At 40.8% G+C, this 15,932-nt stretch overlaps 1 protein-coding gene across 2 annotated transcripts in view; it reads left to right on the top strand.

The window, feature by feature from the left end:
• The first annotated feature begins 9,450 nt into the window (after positions 1 to 9,450).
• DSE (dermatan sulfate epimerase) overlaps positions 9,451 to 15,932 on the top strand; it is a 69,426-nt gene continuing 62,944 nt past the window's right edge. The window contains exon 1 of one of the 2 annotated variants that reach the window (XM_059941983.1): positions 9,451 to 9,514. The gene's annotated coding sequence lies outside the window, so the exon portion shown is untranslated. Of the gene's footprint in view, positions 9,515 to 10,552; positions 10,742 to 15,932 lie in introns of those variants that run through there. The other variant, XM_059941982.1, reaches the window with a different exon arrangement.

Raw genomic sequence — 15,932 nt, 5'->3', positions numbered from 1 at the left:
CTGCTGTCAGTTCCTGGTAAAGCTGGCAAATAAGACTTTCTTATATATTTCTGAACTAAGAAAAAACATATAGTTCTGACAACGCTTCTTTCAATAAAAACAAAAAATTTATGTTTAGAGTGGCATTTTATCAATTTCCTCACTGAAAGTGAACAGTGTATTTTACCCAGATTCTTAGTAATAAAATACAATTTAACAACCATTATTACCAGAATTTTATGGATTTCAGTAGTCATTGTCAACCATCATGATCAAATTTAAATACATCTTTTTTCCTGTCTATAATTTTGGCTAAGCTACTATATTCATATATTTCATTTCCTATATATAGCAAATACTATGTTAATACTTAGCAAATACAGTTTAATCCTGAACTATGAACTTCAGAAGCTTTTTGGCTTCCAGAGAATGACATCTGACAGATCACGGACATACAAAAGTTAGTACTATTCTTTCACACTCAGAATAGAAACTCTGTATTACAGATCTTTTATTTCAATACAGTATAGATAACAGGTGATGTGGTTAAGTGGAAACAGCTGGGAGTTTTGCACTATTATTACAAATCAGAACTCTGTAATACTTCCTTTTCACTGCAAGCATTTGTTAATCTCAGCTCATCTGTGGTTCTAAGTGTTGGTTTAGTTTGCTTTTTTCATAAAGTGGTATCTCTTGACTTGTGAGGCAAGATCTCTTAGGTTAAATTGCTAGGTCATGGTCCTTCTTACTGGTATCCAATAAAAGCAAAAGTCATATGGCAGCATTGTTTTCAAACAATTCTCCAGCAAATTATGTTTTACTTATAAACTTGCCTATAGAGAAGGAATACTGTCATGTATCTGCATGTGGAAAGGAAGTTACATCTTGACATGTTTTCTAATATTTCATTTGTAGTTTTCCTGTTAATGTTTTCACTTGTTGAAAGATGCAGAAAATATTTGAAAGCTAATTTTTGAAGGACTTGTAAACAGAGGTGACACCATTATCCCACTTTTAACAGAGCACAAATTTTTGAGTGGATGTACCAATTTAGTGTTAATTCCCCCAGGTGCTTTGTGCGCATTAGTATGGATATTTAACATGTCCATATGTTTGAAAATGTTGCCCCCTTGGCCTCATCAGAACAGAATTATAATTAAGCCAAGTGCTCAAATACTATTCTTTATAACTTTTCTATTAAACCCCAATATTATTAGAAAGATTATTAGTTTTGATTCGTTAGTTACTTGTTCCTCTCTGATGAATTTGAAGTTTTTAAATAATTCATGTACCTGAAGAGAAATGACAACATTTTAGGGGATTGTGTTTTTCTACTTTTATGTGCTAACTTTTGTGCTGACAGTATTACAATTAAATTCACTGGCCAGAGCTCTGGTGATTTGAGATATTTTAAAATGTCACTTTTCTACAGCTATTACTGTATATTTTGGGGGTAAATGGCATACAATTTTTATCCTAGAGCCATTTATATCCTGGTATCAAAAGAGATTTTAAAATTATATATGTTTATATATATAAACTTATATTTGAATATAAGTTTTAATACTAAGAAATACCCATATTTCCTTTATTTATATGGTTGAATAAACTTTTTGAGATTTACAAAATAATCACATTATGTTTGTTTTTTTAGAATTACCCCTGGACTCTAAATTTGTAAGATTCTTTTAAAATATCTCATAAACATCTGGCTACTATCCAAACCCTCATTTAGTTTTATACAGTGGAAAGACATTTGACCATCAAATAGATCTTTGATTTTTATGAAGAATAAAGGACCATATATCTAGCAAAATAGTACTATCAACATAGCAGTTCTCAAAAAAGTTCCTGTTTATTGCATCATATAATCAAGTGATTAATGAAAAGAGACTAACAAATGTGTTTGTATCTGAAACTACAAAATAGAAAGAGCTATCTGATCACCCTCATTTTGATGTACATTATCTAGATTATGTATATTACATATATCATATATATGGGTATATGTCATTGTATTAAAATCCACACCACTTTAGAACTGAAAAGACCCTTAGAGATCTTCTACAGCAGAGGTTCTCAGATTGGAGTCGCCTGCAGGGCTTTAAAACTTGCTTAGGGTGAGCATCCTGTAACAAATCGAAATTTCCGGGATTGGGCCCCAGGCATGAAATGTTTAAAAATTCCCCCGGTGATTCAATGTGCAGCCTAGTGTAAGAACAAGTGGTCTAGGCCAGTAATCCTCAAACTCACTGTGCATAAGAACCACCTGTAGAGTTGGTTAAAACATGGATTCCTGGTCCTGGTCCGTGCTCCCAGAGTCTGGGCTTGGAGCTGACATTTAAAACAATCCCATGGTCACTGGGGGATGGGGGGGGGGAGGGATAAATTGGAAGATTGGGATTGACACATACACACTACTATTGATATATATAAAATAGGTAACTAATAAAGACCTACTGTATAGCACAGGGAAATCTACTCAATACTGTGTAATGGCCTGTATGGGAGAAGAATCTAAAATAGAGTGGATATATGTATATGTATAACAGATTCACTTTGCTGTACAACTGAAACTAACACAACATTGTAAATCAACTATACGCCAATAAAATAATTTTAAAAATTAAAAAAAAATCCCAAGTTCTATGTACTGAATTGTTTCTCCCCCGCCAACCCTAATTTATGTGTTGAAGCCCTAACCCCCGATATGACTGTATTTGGAGACAGGGCTTTTAGGAGGTAACGTTACATGAAGTCGTAAGGGTGGGGTGATAATCCAATAGGACTGGTGGTCTTAAAAGAAGAGGAAGAGAGAAAGAGAGCTGTTTCTCTCTCTACATGTGCATGCACCAAGGAAAGGCTATGTGAGGTTACAGCAAGAAGACAGGAGACAGGAAGAGAGCTCTCACCAGAAACCAAATCAGCTGGCACTTTGATCTTGGACTCTCCAGGCTTCAGAACTTTGAGAAAGAAATTTCTGTTGTTTAAGCCACCCAGTCTCTGGTGGCGGCCCAAGCTGACTAATATACCAAGTAATGCTCATGCTAGCAGTCCCTGGACCACATTTTGAGTACCACTAGTCTAGGCCACATACCCCAGAAACTTTTTTAATTTGTCTGAGGGTAGTGCAGGGCGTCATCATTTTTTAACATTTCCTGGGTGATTTTAGTGTATAGACAGGATTGAGAACCACAGATCGAGACCAGTTTCTTCAACTTATGACTAGGACGCTGAGACTCAAACAGGTTAAGTGATTTGCCCAAGTTATCATGTATGCTATTGCTGAATTTTGCAAATTTATAGGAGAAAAAAAAGAATTTCTTCACACAGCTGGTATTTGAAAGACACAGTCCTAGAACCCAGCACTCTCAGTGTCCAGTATTAACCCATTCATTTTTCCCCAAACAGCATTAAAATTTGTTTAATTCTGGCAGATTCATTTTAAGTGCCTTTTCCATTATAGTACAATCCAAGAATGTTGTAGTCTGTTCCCTACGTCTGCTTCATAACAGTTGTTATTTGTTGTAACATGCTTAAAGACTGAATAGAAAGTGATATTTTATATATATACATATACTTGTATATGAACATACATGTGGCTGACCTTCACACCACAATATTAATTTGCTCACCATGAACAGAAACACTGCTATCTAGCATTATGCTTCTTGTATAATAGCAGGAAACTTAGAAAATTGATTCATGCAATAAAAAGATGAAAATTTAAGACTTTTGAATGCCTTAAAAATCCCAGGTATAAATGAGGATAAATGACCAAGATGGGTAGAAGTTTACTGAAATTTAACCTCAAGGACAGGAGCTTGGTTTGGTAAGTATGTGGTGCTGAGCTTACTTTGCCCATAACTCGGTGGAAAATTATATCACAAGTAATATACACCGTCAAGTTTAACAATGATAAAGGAAACGTGCTATCCCGTGTACATTTTGAGTAGGCATTTGATTTTCCCTAAAATAGGCTTATTTCTCCTTATACATTGGCCTTTTGTTAATGGAAAAAAATGCATCTTGATATTTTTAAATAAATTGCCACAGTTCATGTAAAATATGAGAATCTCAAAAGAAGTTAGTTGTACTTTCTTGGCCAGTGATGCAGCATGGAGAAGTGGGAGAAAGGAAGCTTGGCTAGGAACCAGGAGGACTGATTTCTCTTCCCCTCTCTACCAGTAATTAGCAGCAGGACCTGCAACAATCACCACCTATGTTAACCTCAGTTTCTTTCTAAAAGGAAAGGGTTGGTATTATTCCAAGTTTCTTTTTACCTTTCTTCATAGATCATAAGTGCCTCTAAGGAATGCTGTTTTTCTGTTAGACTGTACTTGGGCTTTTAAATTTTGTTTCCATTTGTCCACAAAGAGTAAAAATGGCCACTCAAAAGTTGCACCATTTTAAAAATTCATAAAAATTAAAACACAGAAGAAGAAACAGTCTGTATTATTTGGAATTAGGTTAGAAAAAGATATTGAAAAATGCCATTGGATCACATACTTAGGTTTCATATCAGCAAACTGTCAATTATTCCTTATCTAAAAGATACTATAAATGCAAAGCAGACAAGATTTTCATTGCCTGATACAGTTAATCTCACCAGTAGAAGAAAAAGCCTGAATAGCCTGGCTGTTGGAATTCATTATTTATAATACTTGGGCAGCAGAAATGTGAAATGAAACCTTATAATCTGAAAGCAACTTCACTAGTTCAGCCATTACTGAAATCAAGTAATACTTCCCCAAACTGCATATCCACCAAAAGTATTTAGAAATAAATATATTAGTGAACTGATATAAATGAAAACCGATCTTCACAATATTTTATATCGTTATTAAACCAGTACAAGTGTGGCAAATAAACCTATCGTCTAAATCTAATGCTTCATTTGATTCAAGTGCCCATTGAGTAATACTCCTGTAGACCAGTGGTTCCCAAGCTTTCTATACATTGGAATCACAGGGCTTTAAACACCCTGTTATTATGCTTTGATTGGTACAGGCCACAGCCTGGGCATCAGAAGTTCTAAAAGCCCCCCAGGTTGTTCTAAAGTACAGCAAAGTTTGGGAACCACTGCTATGGAGTATTGGTTCTAACTTTGGCTACATACTGGAACCATCTGGCATCTTAAAAAGAATATGGGATGTCTGGACTTCATCCTAGAAAGAATTAAATAAGAATTTCTGAGAGTAAGCCTGAGCATTGGCGTGTTTTAGGTACTCCCCCAGGTGACGCTAATATGCTGCCTTAGGGTTAGAGTTACTACTACAGAATGCTGACTGAATAACTCCTGATGGCCTCCCGAATACATGAGTATAAAGTCTCATGAGGTTTGGCTTCCAAACTAGTGCAAACCTGGCATGAACTCAACTACTTTCAGCAGGGCTGTGAGTGGGGTGCATGAAGAGAGAAGTTGGGCTATTTCTTGAAATAACAGACCATAACAACACACGGACATTTGGCAATCAGATTCCTGGGCCATGAACCTGTCCTCAGAAACTTCTTAACACAATTCTTCCCTAGTTGTACTTTTCTGGAAAAAGCCAGAGTTTGGTAAAAAGAGGAGAATTAAGTACTACCCAAGCACCTGAATCACCCAATTAAAAACACCTCAATAAATATTTGTTTTCTAAATTCCTCAGTGATGTCCACATTTCTTTACAATTCTCAAAAGCCATGTTTAAGAAAAATACTAAATGCTTACAATTTTGAGCCATTCCATAACTCTGAGTAAAGAACAAACTTCTAATTTTATCCATTCATGTGGCAAAAATTAATAATCATTTTTGTAATTTCAGAGAATAGTGCTATAGTTTGGTAGGTGTAAGGGACACCTTGGGTAGTTGTATGGTTAGGCCATTCAAGGTGGCTGTTCTCTGGCTCCCTGTACATCTCCTGCTGGACCAGCCCCTGCTTCTCTCATACAACTCTCCAACCTCCTAATTATAGGGCTTAATTAGTCCCTGTAAGTGATGAGCCCCCCTTGATGTCAATTCCACCTATAAATAGTAGCCTCCTCCCTTGAGTAGAGAAGATTGTTGTCTGCTGTAGGCAGTGGGGTGTCCCTCCAGGACATTTTGCTTAAGATCCCCTGTCCAATAAACCGTAGATGTCTCTGTCACTGTTTCCAAGCTCTTTCTTTGGTCTCCAGGCTGGGCAACTACAAGGCTTGCAGGCCTGCAGGGTGCGGCCCAACAGTAGTTGAAGGTAAGTCAGGGGATATGTAAAAATCATCAATTTCAAAAGTCAATGGAGCATGAATGGAGGATAACTTTCATCTGAGACCAGGACACTCAGACTGTAAGTGGGGCTTTAGATATGAAAAGTTAGTATGGGCCAAGTGGTTTAGTGGAAAGAGCCTGGATTTGATAACAGAAAACTTAATCATATGTGGTCTGAGCCATTACATCTTGGGAAATTCGCTTCAACTTCCTGAGCCTCTGTTTCCTCATCAGTCAAATGAACATAGTAATACTGACATCAGTGCCTGTGAGGATAAAGTGAGACACAGATGGAAGTGCCTGGCACACTTAATGATCTGTTAAAAGATTGTGAGGCCAGGAAATATGTATCTGAAGAATTATATGTAAAGGCCTCAAATTGTGACTGAGGGTGGAGGGTTGCAACTCAATTATGATTAAGAATGTAGGTAAATGTTTCCTTTTGCATTAATGATAAGTTCAAGAAGCTTGAATCATCTGGAGATGAAGCAGTAGCACCAGAACAGTCTAGGCAGTGGCAAGGAGCAGGTCAGCACTGGAAGAGTCAGGGAGGTGACAGGCCTGAGAAAGGAAGGTTGGAGAAGTTGGTGGTGGATGTCTGGCCAGGGCTGAATGCCCGGAGATGGAAGGGGAAGCTGAAGGATATTACCACTGAGGAAGTTAGTACAAGTATAGGGCAATAGGGTTTGAGCAAACCAAAATGATCACACCTCTTTGGTGACTCGAGGATGTATCTTTTAGACGTAGGGTAAGGTGGTTTTATGAATAGACTAATTTGGTCTGAGGGGGAATAAAAAGGCATTGAAGGATTCAATGATTCAATTCAAGGATTGAAGCAGGTATACAGTCATGGACCAGCTGGCTGGTTAGTAAAACGTAAAGGGCAAATTTCAGTTTAATGACTTAAACAAGAGAACAGAGACCATATACTCGTAACAGCCCTGTAAGATTGGGGTTCATTAGGCTAGAGCCAAAAATAAACTAAGGAAAACAACAACAAAAGTACATTTTGTAAGATCATAGAAGGGATATCCCTACTTAAGGTAAATGGATGATAAACCAGAACAAACTCCCTTTTTTCTTCCCTATCATGGAAAAAATAACCCTTCAACTTGAAAGAGTAAAATGTACTTTGCAATAGTTAATTAAAGACTGAGATAGTTGAAGAACTTGTAAGAAAACCTAGCTCTCTAAAGCTTAACTTCTCTTGCCTAGAAAAATTACATCTCAGCAAGGGGAGTTTACAAATAAGGACTTTCATCTAGAATCAGCATCAGAGGTGAACACTAAAAGACTGGGGATGAACAAATGGAGTTCCAGTTTTCAAAAAAAGAAGCAGCTTGATTCCTGAAACCAAGACAAGGAGCTTGTCACAGATCCCGAGCAAAATGAATAAACCTATGATTAAGGTACTATCTGGGCACTTAGAAAAGGAAGAAATTCAGAAGTTAACAAGAATTCACAAGTAGTCCTTTTTTGGACTATGTTGTAACACCATATAGCAAGGACATCTAATAGACAAAGCACATCTGCTGTTTGGGGCTGTATCTGGGGGAAGAGGTCACTTTTCCCTAATCCCTCAGCCTGGGAAATGATGGTGTACTTTCTTTTAATTTCTACAAAGATGTCATGTACCCATGTGCATTAGCTGCTCTGGGACAAGGGAAGAAAATATGATTAAGTAACATGAGGTTCCTCAACTGATGAGAATATTCATCAACAGCATGCTAATTCAGTGTCAGCAGTGGAAGGCATCTGAGAATGAGAACTTGAATGTTGACATGGCATACAGACTGAACTTGCAGAACACGTGAAGCTGGGACATAGAATTACTCAGTTACATCAGTGATACATAACATGTCAATAAGCTAAAAGAAGAGGCCTAACTTAACATGTGATTCTATTAAATTTTATTGTGCTAAGTGTTGAACAAACTATAATGCGTGTGGCTTGGGAAGAAGTGTTTTGGAGTGGGTGTGAAAAAGACGTTACTACTTCAGAGTTTTAGTAGATTGTAACATAGGAGTCAATAGGGTAATATTGCTGCCATAATAGTTCCTAGGATTTACTTGGGGGAAATACAGTAATTAGAACAAAGCCGTTAAACATCTGTGTTATTTGAACAAAACCTTGAACTCAATTTTGGGGATCAGATTTTGAGAGGAACAATGGCAAAGTAAACCACCTTCCAAGGGCTTTCAGAAAAGATGAGGAAAAGCTGATGGAGTTGGTAGGTATCCAGACAAATTGAAGCACTCTCCTGTGGAAATAATGCTAAATGCATCCTAGAAGACCCCAGAGGGCAGGATTGCAGATCTTTGAGTCCTACTATTTGGGGGGCCATTTGCAAGAGGTGGATGTTATTCAGAAGCAGATGTCCAGGTCAATTTACAGCAAAACTGGGGGCAAAGGGGAATAAAAGACAGTGGGTACTGTCTCCTTTGAAGATTTCTTAATCCTGGTTGCACATTCTGATCACCTGGGAAGAGATTTTAAAATGCTGATGCTTACATGTTAGCCCTAGAGATTCTGATTTATTGGTCTGGTGTGGGGTCCCCATTAAAAAGTATTTTATCAAAGCTCCCCTGCTGATTTAATGTTCTAGGTTGGAGAACCACTGAGTTAGATGACTACTTATCTAGACGTTAAGTAAATCAAACCAGATGCTTTTACTAAGGTCTCTTCCAAATTTGGGAAGGTAAGTGTAAATGAACACTTACGGGTTACATACTACAACTAGACACTTTCACAATGAATCTTCTCTAATAATTGAATTAATATATGTAAATTTCTTAGCACAGTATCTGGCATGTAGTAACTCAAATATTCGATATTTTTACTGTATCCTCTCTATAACTGTTCGATGGAGGTGTTATATCTCTACATTACAGATGAGAAAACGGAGGCTCTGAGGTTAGTTTTCCAAGTACCCTCGTAGTAAATTGCAAAATGAGGATTTAAACCAGATTAAACTAGTTTTAAGTTCTAGAGCCCCTTATCTCCTCCACAGTCCACCTCTAAAACATCTGGAAGTTTATGCAAATTAGTGGTTTACTTGAGTGAACATTTAAAATATTTTAACAAAACCACTTCCTCTTGACCATTTTGTAAGGAATTTCTCTCCAAATGCAATTTCTGAAAAAAAGAAGCATGAAAGTCGACATCCACATTTCTTTCTAACGTGGCCTGAGGGAAACTACTCTGTAGGTCTTGAGATCCTCTGAGGACGGGAAAATGGTTGGAGGTGGCCCTTCAGAGCTCAAACAAAGCACGGGAGAAGCAAGGGAGAAAAGCACTGCTCTCAGGTAAAACACCTCTAGTGCTAAAGAATGGATGAACATCTGTCACTCTGTACCGCCCAGCTCTGGCAGGTTAATTACAAGCCAAGGCTGAGGAAGCCCTGCGGTGACGGCCCTGGTCTTATCTGCCACTTTCCTGAGGCCAGGTTGGATCAGGCTGTGTGCAATGGCTGCTTGAAGAGAAGGCAGGAAACTTCTCCAAAGGGGCTGTGGCTACTAAGGTTGCAAATCCTCCACCTGAAAAACTCAGACGGATGAGGGGGGGGGGGGGTCTCCCTCTCTCTCTCTTTCTCTCCCTCGTCCACCCAGGCCTAGGAGATAAGGTAAATTAAATTTCCTCTTGTGCGTTGTATATATCAAATGTTCTGTTCCTGACCCTTTACCTTTGATTAACATCCGTTCAGTTTGCAGGGTTCAGTGCTTTTGGCTTTACTGTGTTTTGTTAGTACGGTTAAGGCGAGGACTGCTTCTAAATAGGTGATTTCCACCCTGCTGTCTGAGAAGAGAGTAAAACCGAATTCGGGAGAAACGGAGGGGTAACAATTTTGGAAAAGGCGAGGGGAGTGGATAACAGCCTCGGTAGTCAAGTTCTCAACGTTGGAGGAAAACGGTTCCCTCTCCCGGAGCTCTATGGAAGCATCAGCCCCTCCCATCGGGCTTCCAAAAGTACCCTTCGCCTGGGGGCGATTCTAGAGTTGAACCCGAAGCGCGTGGGGTCATTAGAAACTAGAGCAAGTTGAAGCCAAAGAGGCCTGGCAGGGTAGGGGTGCGTGGAGTCGGGGCCCGAGCGGAGGGGAAGGCCGAGAGCCGCGAGTCCCGGGAGAGGAGGAGGAAGAGAAAGCGGCGCGGGCCGGAGGTCGGGGTCCGGCGGCGGGAAGGGGTCCCCGTTTCTCCCTCCCCGTCCTCGCCTCCCGGGGCGCTGGTGACGTTGCGGTTTCCTCCTCCCTGCAGCTGAGCCTCAGCGCCCGCCGCGTCCCGCCCTCCTCCCCTTTCGCCCACACCCCACCCGCCCGCGCCGGCCCGGCTCGTAGTAGCGCCGCCCGAGGCTGCAGCGGCGCATCCTGTGGCGCGGCGCCCACCCGCACCCATGGCGCGGCGGGCGCGCTGAGGGCTCGGCTCCGAGGGCGCCGGGGGCCCGGGCGCCCTGGAGTGAGGGGGGCCGGGAAGGGGTTCCGGAGCCTGGGCCTAAGCTGGGAGGCGACGCCCGAGAGGACGAAGCCGCGGCGGGGAGCGGTAAGCGGAGGGGCGCGCGAGTGGTGGGCAGGGGCGCGCGGCGGGCGCCGCTCTGGGCCCCGCGGGGCGCAACTTTCTTCCGGAGTTTCGGGCGGGTGGCCGGGCGCCGGCGGGAGGCAGGCGAAGAGCCACGTCCCCCGCCGGGCGCCGAGCGCCGAGCGCCGCGAGCTGCGCGCCCGAGCCCGGTTCCTCTGGGCTCCTGGAGGGCACGCGAGGCGTGAAGCCGGAGCCGTGGGTTCCCCGGCGGCGGGGCAGCTTTGAGTCCCTTCCCAGCCCTCGAGCGCCCAGCGCAGAGCCGGGCGCACCATAAGAACTCAGATCACTTTCGGTGCGTCGGGTCCGGCCGGCCCAACAGCGATTTCCTGGACGGCCGGGGGGCTCCAGCTTCCCTCTGCCCGGTAGCCTGGCACAGCTTCGCGCCCTCCCTTCCCTGCATCTCCCCGTTAATTGGGGTGGTAGTGGTCGTGGGTGCCGATCCTGGCGCTGGCAGCCCGCCTCTGCGATTGTGGAAGCCGGGCAGGCACGTCCCGAGCCTCCCCCAGACGCTGGATTCCAGAGCCGCCCGGCTCCGCCGACACTTGGAGAAATTGTTGGTAAACCTCACTCCCTGGCAGCCCCTGGTGGTAGGGTGGGGCTGGGGCGTACTTGACTCACAGGCTGGGAAGCTCTGTGAGCAATGCCACATGGGCTCAAGATCTGTTGCGGCTGGAATCTGAGCTAAGTTTGTGACCCGAGAACGTCCTCATTTTCATTGCTCATTTGAGGCATCAGCCTCTGCTTAGGCTGGCGGGCATTAGAGCTGAAACCGAATCCATTGCTTAAAAAAAAGTAGGTGAGCCTCATTTACCTGGAATTCCTTAGATCAGGAAATGCCACTTTTAATTTCTGGGAATCTCCGTGTTATAAAGTTTTTTAAAACATTTTTTCATTAGTCATGGTTTAGTTAATGTTACATTAAATTTGAGAAGGGAGGTTCTCACTGAGAAATAGTTTCAAAACAGTTTTTTTTTTTCAGTATTTTATTTTTCACATTATAGACTTAACCTTTCAGGAATTTCCTTTTCTTCAGTTTTTAAAAATTTATCAATAAATGATAAACGGTATGAAATGAAATATTATGTGCAATATTTTATAGAATATTCTGACACTACTTCTAAAATGGGATCCCCAAATTGTTCGTAATGTGCATGGAAGAAATAAAATACAGGATTATCTGAGTATTTGTGTGTCGTGTACTACAAGGTCCCGTACAGATACATGTCCTTTTATGAAGTGTGCAGGTAAGATGTGTTCTAGTAAAAATGGAGAAGAGAAAATATTGAATTTGATTCCTCCATCATCTTGTGACCCCTCTGTGTGGGTTCAGCAATAAGTGCAAGACAGTGCTGGTTACTTAGGAGACATACAGAGGGATATAAGAAACTGCCCTGGCTCTCCCCAAGCTCTTAAGGTAGAAAGGGAGAAACCATAAATAAGCAGCACCTGAGAGTTTGGGCTTGGGAAACATCATTTTTCATTAATTGGTATATGATGTCAGTATCAGTGTCGTATAGTTTTCATTAAATACAGTGGCCTACATAGTACATTTTTACATTCAGGTTAAAAAGTATCGATAGTACAGTTACCAAGTAAAATGGAATTCTCAAAAAAAAGAAATGTGGATAAAGAGGGAAATTTGCCACAGAATACGGTTTAAGTCTTTGTCACTGAGGGGATTATTAGCACCTTCCTGGTCCTGCTGGGTAGAAGCTGTTTAAAGTTCCTCCATCTGAGGTTAGGGGCCTGGTTATGGAAAGACACTGGGTAAGAAGTTAGCTAGGTTTGCCACATGAGGTCAGGACCATCATAATACCTAACATTTGTGTGTGCATCTACTTTAGTGTTTATAAAATTAGTCCACAAATTAGCTAATTACAGGTTTTCAATGATATTTGTTTTCCGGTCCAATATCCCACAGTGCAGCCTTGATCTGGTGGTCATCCAGGAGGGAAAGTTCTTAACTTCACAGATGTTGCCCTGCCCTTCCCAATACCTCATTATAAAGATTTTTTTTAATCTCTGAAAAAGTGTTTTAAGATCATAGATGAAAATGCATTCTGCAATTAAACAAAAAAATATTTGGTTATACATTTCTTGATATTATTTGTAGCAGAATATTTTGGTATTTATTTCTACTTGCCTTGGATTACACTAAGGCATGAAAGAAATTACATGTTCTTGAAAGAAATTACATGATATCTACTCTATTATGATTTCAACAAATGAACGGACAGGAATAAAGAAAGATACATTTAAATTTGGGTTTTAATATATCAGTAACCTTTGTGTTCCAAAGGGGTAAAGAAACTACTAAAGGACTAGTATTTTGTATTTGCAGCACGTATTAAATATTACTTGTCATTAGCATGTTTGAGTCCTAGATATAACACATTTTCTTATCCTTTTTTCACCCTCCTCCATTTAAAAAAAAAAAAAAAGAAATACTGTTATTGTCCTGGGATATGTTTGTGGCAGGCCTTTGAGGAGATCAAGAATGTCTGGTCGAGGGAACTCCATCATTATAGTGGATACTTTTATTCCATTTACTGAGAGGGGCTGGATCTTTACTATTACGAAGGAGTGGGTAAGGCAGAGATTCCATGTCCAGCAACCCTTCTGAAATAATGGGTCCAAGCGGAGGGCAGGACAGTTCTTATTACTATATTATAAAATGCCTTAGGGTTTTCTCATCTTGGAATTACATTATCTTCACCTACAGTGATTTGTAGAATAAAACTCTTTGGTGGTCACCAAATTACCAGTAGGTGTTTAGATGACACAATGTAATCCTCTAAACCTGAGTCAGTGCCCAACATGGGAATTAGGCAAGCGTATAAGCCCAGAGTACCAAAAAGAAATTATTTTCCAGTAAAGTTCATATGATTAATTAAGGGCAGAATGGAAATAGAGATTAAAGTCCTAGATTCCAGAGGCACTGATCCATGCTTCTATTTGGTGATAGCAATAATTAGAAATGGATGAATTTCAAAAAGTCTTGCCAACTCTAATGCCCAACTCTAATAGGAAATTATATTTTAAAAATTAAACTTTGCAAAAAGAAAAAAGAGGTTCTGATGAACCTCGGGGCAGGACAGGAATAAAGACGCAGAGGTAGAGAATGGACTTGAGGACACGGGGAGGGGGAAGGGTAAGCTGGGATAAAATGAAAGAGAAGCATTGACACCTATACACTACCAAATGTAAAATAGATAGCTAGTGGGAAGCAGCTGCATGGGACAGGGAGATCAGCTTGGTGCTTTGTGACCACCTAGAGGGGTGGGATAGGGAGGGTGGGAGGGAGACGCAAGAGGGAGGGGATATGGGGATATATGTATACATATAGCTGATTCACTTTGGTATACAGCAGAAACTAACACAACATTGTAAAGCAATTATACTCCAAGAAAGATGTTAAAAATCAAACTTTGTATTAAGTGGATAATACTTTTAATTGAAGCAATTTTTCTTTAAAGAAAATCTTTCTATATATGTTAGTTAATAAATGTAGTCCCAAGTTCTGACCCATCTAACTTTATTGTTTCACAACTTCTAGTTGCATATGGAAGAGTGGTTTGGTTAGGGGATGGTGGAGAGATATTGCAGGGAAGAATCATACTGGAAAGAAAATTAGAAAGTATTGTGGACGCGATTAAGAGGAGACACTAGCGTTAATAAACTCTTACTTATAAATTCACATACATTTAGACAATTGAAGGAAGAGTCCTTGATCATACAGCTACATGAATGCTTGCATTTTTAAAACTGCCTAGTAATTTAATATTTTTTCAAATAATTCTAATATTCTGATATTTTAGCCTAGTGGAAATGGAGAGTGATGTAGAGCAGGTGTCTTATCCTCAATTTAGGGGTGTAGAAATGGAAATACCGTGAAAGTAAGAGACTTGTCCCTCGTTTTTTTTTTTAATTTATTTTATTTTTGGCTGCATTGGGTCTTCCCTATTGCGCGCGGGCTCTCTCTAGTCGTGGCGAGCAGGGGCAGCTCTATTGCAGTGCGCAGGCTTCTCATTGCAGTGGCTTCTCTTTGTTGCGGAGCACGGACTCTAGGCGTGCGGGCTTCAGTAGCTGCGGCATGCGGGCTCTAGAGCGCAGGCTCAGTAGTTGCGGCTCACGGGCTTAGTTGCTCCGCGGCACGTGGGATCTTCCTGGACCAGGGCTCGAACCCGTGTCCCCTGCTTTGGCAGACAGATTCTCAACCATTGCGCCACCAGGGAAGACCTGTTGTCTCTCATTTGCAAGTAATTAGTGGTCTACCTTAAACATGAGATTAACCTAAATGGCGTATGTAATTCTACTTTTCTCCTTTATGACTCCACATTCATGTTGTTAAAGACTCTTATATTTCATTTTCCTACAGATCTAATTTATTTTCCCGCTTACTACTCATTACTGTCCCTGAACTGTCAGCTCCCTGGAATGCTTATGTGCTTCCCAGGCTTCTGTAAACTGGCTATTTACAGACCCTCTTCCCACAGCTCTCTCCTCTCACTCTGCCTGTCTCTTCTCATCCTCGTCAGGATTCCATCCTGGGGCTCCTTCTAATTCCCACAAAACCCTAGGCTCATTGCTCAGCTCTCATTAGCTGGCTTGACGTTTTTGGGTGCTTTACCAATTGTGTTGCTTCCTTCTGCTTGTCTCAGCAAGCTCCAGCCTGCTGAGGGTGTGGATTTCAGATCCTCTGTCAGATGCCCAGAAGGGTATAAACCTGCAGGAGGTAGAATATTCAGAGAGTCTGTTGAATATCACAGAAAATAAAAGGGAATGATTTTACTTTGGGAAGAGAAGAAAAGATTGTTGAGGCCATCTGTTTATTTCTTGAATGGAGTTCAGTCCTTAATTCCGAATAACACTATGAATTTTGATGTGCTTTAAGATTACCACTGAATTTCCTTCTATTTGTTTCGACTCCCTTGGGGTGTTCCATAAACATGATCTTGGTTAAGTGTTGTCATCAAATGTTAGTAGGTAATTTCTGAAAGAACAGAATTTGCCTCTTTTGTAATATGTAGAAGCTATAAACATCCTGATAATAAGCATGATTTGTTTTGGCATTTTATATGTGAGAATAGTTATAACCATTAGGTAAGTGTAGTCCTGTTTTTAAAAATATAGCAAAAGACATGTATGCAGTTAA

This window comes from Balaenoptera ricei, chromosome 12, assembly GCF_028023285.1.
Source record: "Balaenoptera ricei isolate mBalRic1 chromosome 12, mBalRic1.hap2, whole genome shotgun sequence".
NCBI classification, from domain to species: Eukaryota; Metazoa; Chordata; class Mammalia; order Artiodactyla; family Balaenopteridae; genus Balaenoptera; species Balaenoptera ricei.
This window is presented reverse-complemented; position numbering and strand designations above follow the sequence as displayed.